Source organism: Etheostoma cragini, chromosome 4 (genome assembly GCF_013103735.1).
Source record: "Etheostoma cragini isolate CJK2018 chromosome 4, CSU_Ecrag_1.0, whole genome shotgun sequence".
NCBI lineage: Eukaryota > Metazoa > Chordata > Actinopteri > Perciformes > Percidae > Etheostoma > Etheostoma cragini.
Genome location: NC_048410.1, coordinates 420,982 through 425,700, shown reverse-complemented (window position 1 = coordinate 425,700; position 4,719 = coordinate 420,982). Strand labels below are relative to the sequence as shown.

At 39.4% G+C, this 4,719-nt stretch overlaps 2 protein-coding genes across 3 annotated transcripts in view; both read left to right on the top strand.

The window, feature by feature from the left end:
• Positions 1-367, top strand: part of LOC117943105 — an 11,040-nt gene extending 10,673 nt beyond the window's left edge. Inside the window, exon 3 of one of the 2 annotated variants that reach the window (XM_034869031.1) lies at positions 348-367. The gene's annotated coding sequence lies outside the window, so the exon portion shown is untranslated. The remainder of the gene's footprint in view (positions 1-347) is intronic. The other variant, XM_034869029.1, reaches the window with a different exon arrangement.
• Positions 1-4,719, top strand: part of LOC117943104 — a 139,018-nt gene that overhangs the window by 10,792 nt on the left and 123,507 nt on the right. The gene's annotated exons all lie outside the window — the stretch shown is intronic.

The following is a 4,719-nucleotide window of genomic DNA, read 5'->3' as shown; positions in this document are numbered from 1 at the left end:
TTGAAATAGTATTGAGTAAAAGTTGACATATTCCAGTCTGTGATTATCATCAACATCCATTCCTTTCATTTTAGTCTCTATAATTCCTCATTTCTGCTTTTCTAACTCAAACATTAGGTATAATTTCCTATAAATGAGGTTTATTGGCCATAAATTCCAAAAATAACTGTAAAAGTCAAAGTTAAAGTTAAGTTAGTGTTACGTAGTGTTGAAAACGTCAAAAAAAATGACAAACATTGAAAAAAAAGTGATTAAAAAAAATGCAAAAAAGTAAGAAAAAGTAAAAAAAAAACATAAATAAAAGTGTTATTTTTCAATTGTGACTGGAAGACAACACGAGGGTTAAGGTCACTAATGTAGATGACACAGTAATGTGAAATCAATCATAAGATAATTGTTAGTTATTACAGATTTGGGAAGTGACCTGATTGAGTGAAAGGGTTTCTCACTAATTCCCTGCATGAGGCTCTAAATATGGGCGCACGCCACCACTGGTCCACCCGGGCGCCCTTTGGGTAGGGAAAGATTAATAGAGATCTTGGGAAAGTTGTCGATAAAACTTTTGTACCATTGTAATATTGTAACGTATTTACTCTCATCTTGGGAGATGAATATATATTTTATCTGTATTCTGTATTCAGTGACGTCATGATGCTCTCATGTTACACGTTTAAATTGGCTTTTTGCCACACAAGTTCTTCTTAACCAACAAAGTTAAGGAGATATCCTTCAAAATGCTCCACAGATTCTACCCAACTCACCATTAGCTGCAGAAAATGAAAAAAAAGACATTAATATCAGCTTTACATTTAACTTCTTGCTAATATACCAAAAAACTATGGAGCAGATTATCACATTTTATTGCTGTTCATATTTAACCTCAATTTATGTACAATATACATTACTTTGGGAAAATGTATTGTTTGGATTCAGAATAATTATGTAATAATGTATTTTTACACATTTTACACTCTGTTATTATTACACACAGGCCTGAACTACACACACATGCTCAGTATCTATATATGCACTAATAGAGAGATGTCAGAGTGTGTGTGGGGGGGTGTGGAACAGCACCTTGAGCAGTTGGGGGGTTCGGTGCCTTGCTCAAAAGCACCCGGCACCTCTCCAGCTACCAGTCCAACACCATACTTTGGTCCATATGGGGACTTGAACCTGCACCCCTCCGGTTCCCAACCCAGAGTATTCAGAGTATTACACAATCAATATAATAATCATTTTAACCAGATTTTATTCACATGAGTCGAATTGTTTGAAAAATCCGCCAAGCTTTTTGGAGCTTGCTGCCAGTATTAAACAATGCATGGCTTTTATTTCTACCTGTACACACAAAAAGCTGTTAGATCATATGACCTTTGTAAGCTTTACAATATAATATAACAATATAATACAATATAATATTTGTATGAAGTTTTTTGCTTTTTTTTTTTTTTTACCTTATAACCCACTGGCTTGTTTTCAACGTAGACTATTCAGATCAGAAGATGTTGTCTTCCGCAGTATGTCCACATTCTTCAATAAATCTTGATTAAAATCCTTTAAATGCCGTCTGCTCCTTCTGAGTCTCTTAACATGTAGATGTTGGTCATTGTAAAAGTGTTCGTGCTGAACCCGAGACGTCTGCTACTTCACTGTAAAGCTGGTTCTTCATGTCTGGGACCTGCAGGCTTCAGGTTTCCAGGTCCCAGACCAGAACGCTGGTAATCATTGGGGCTGAGTTATTGATTTATTGATGTTCTCTTTAACAATAAAGGATCATGTATCGTGTCTGTGTATTTTATTTTTGCATTACTTGTCTGCTGGGACTTAAAAGAAAAAGTTACATAACAATGAACAGATTACAATTACTGTTAACTAACATGCTAGTTAGCATTAACATAGGCACAGGCTAATTACTGCTAACCAACATGCTAGTTAACACCAGCATAGACACAGACTACTTACTGCTAACCAACATGCTAGTTAACACTAGCATAGACACAGACTAATTACTGCTAACCAACACGCTAGTTAACACCAGCATAGACACAGACTACTTACTGCTAACCAACATGCTAGTTAACACCAGCATAGACACAGGCTAATTACTGCCAACCAACATGCTAGTTAACACCAGCATAGACACAGGCTACTTACTGCTAACCAACATGCTAGTTAACACCAGCATAGACACAGGCTAATTACTGCTAACCAACACGCTAGTTAACACCAGCATAGACACAGGCTAATTACTGCTAACCAACATGCTAGTTAACACCAGCATAGACACAGGCTAATTACTGCTAACCAACATGCTAGTTAGCATTAACATAGGCACAGGCTAATTACTGCTAACCAACATGCTAGTTAACACCAGCATAGACACAGACTACTTACTGCTAACCAACATGCTAGTTAACACCAGCATAGGCACAGACTACTTACTCCTAACCAACATGCTAGTTAACACTAGCATAGGCACAGACTAATAACTGCTAACCAACATGCTAGTTAACATTAGTAATTAAACCTAAACAGCTGATGAAGTCCAAACTGTCTGCGAGCTTCTCCTGATAATACGGTGATGTCGACTATGCGACAGGAAGTCGCGTGGTTATGACACAACCGTTAGCCTATTTTTATAAAAACGTCTGCTACAAGGTAACGAAGCCTTTTATACATTGTCGTGTTACTTTAGAAATAAAACTACGGACAAATAGATTCTTTAAACGCTTGAGATGGAAAGTTATTCGCTGTCAAAGTGACGTCATAGTGAATGGGAGTCAATGGGATGCTAACTGCAGGTGATGGCTTTGTAGCATTAAAATGGCGCCTTGGGAGCTACGCTGAGAGAGGAGAGGCTGACCCCCTTGCTCCTTAATAGTGGAATGAGCTCCCTACTGCTTCCTACAAATCTTTCGCCAAAGGCCAAAAACACATCTCTTCCGACTGCACCTCGGATAATGAGACAAAAATAAAAATAAAAATCTTTAAGCTGCTCTTTCATATAGCTCTTTGTAGTGTTGCTCGTTTAAAGCTAATGTATTTTCATGTACTACTTGTTGTCTGGAGTAGAAAACACTTAATTGGAACTCGCTTTGGACAAAACCGTCAGCTAAAGGACATGTAATGTAATGTAACGTAACATAATGGATAGTGTTTGCCTGTTGTGGTACGGCGGTCATATCTTCCACTTTTTTGCCTGGGCCACGAACGCATCACTGCTGCAGTTGACCCGGATGTTTACGTCAGTTGTCTTCGCCCAGCAACAGAGCAGTTCTGTTAGCTTTCGTTAGCTGTTAGTCTGCTAAGCTCGGGGACTAATTTCTGACACAGGCCTCTCCGCACACCATTAAAATGGTAGGATGCGACGTCTGTCTCTACGTGTATCTCATTAACATGTTTAAAATTGTGTTGGGGGCGCTGTGAATTTATAATTTATGAAGGGGTTTGAATACAATGCTAACCATGCTAGCCGGGCGTTGTCAGTTAGCTCGGTACAGTCAGCGTTAGCTAACGCTAGTTAGCTTTTCTACTGTGATTGACCGGATTGAAGGCAGCTAGTTTGATGCTTTCTGGTAAAGCTGCTGTTGTCGTAGCATTCTTGTGAAGGGTTTTTAATCACTTGAGTAGCTTTAGAGCATCAATAACGGCTCAGTTTGGCCAGCTAGCTACCGTTGTTCCTGTCAGACGCGGAGTGATACCAATTATATAGGTAGCTACAATCTAACGTTTTTTCTGTTAGACGCGGAGTGATACTAACTGTGCTAAGGAATTCGAATCACAGCCGTTGTTTTATATTGCGGTTATTCTATAATAATAATAATAATAATAATAATAATAATAATAATAATAATAATGCATTTTATTTGTAATGCACTTTACATTTAAGACTAACCTAAAAGTGCTACAGGTAAGATCATAAAAGCAAGATAGAAACATATAAATAGTGCAACGACATTATTGTGCAAGGTTAAAACTCACAGGTTCTGCTAAAAAGAAATGTTTTTAGTCCCTTTTTTAAAGGTCTCAGTAGTCTGTGGTGCCCTCAGATGGTCAGGGGGGGGGGGGGGGGGGGGGGGGTGCAGAGCAGAAGGCTCCATCACCCATGGTGCTGAGCTTAGTTCTGGGGGGTAGGAGGCGGTTGGAGGTGTTTGAGCGGAGGGATCGTGTTGTAGTGAGAGGGGTGGGTAGGTCTTTCAGTTAGGGGGGGGGGGGCATTTCCATAGATGCTCTGTTGGGTGAGAGTTGAGACCTTGTGTTCAATCTTAGTAGAAACGGGGAGCCAGTGCAGTCAATGGAGAGTGGGTGTGATGTGGTCGTACTAATCGCTAGAGACCAATCAGACTGCTCTATTTAAGCTACCTGTGGCTAGAGACCAATCAGACTGCTCTATTTAAGCTACCAGTGGATAGAGACCAATCAGACTGCTCTATTTAAACTACCCGTGGATAGAGACCAATCAGACTGCTCTATTTAACCCTTGTGTTGTCTTCCCGTCAACCGTGAAAAGAAATTCAACATTACAACATTATTATCGCTTTTTTTATCTTATCGCATTAACGGCCCATTTTTTGTCAGGGAATTCTTTTTTTTTTAAACTGACAACGGGTCAATTTGACCCAAGGACAACATGAGGGTTAAGCTACCTGTGGCTACAGACCAATCAGATTGCTCTATATAAGCTACCTGTGGCTACAGACCAATCAGATTGCTCTA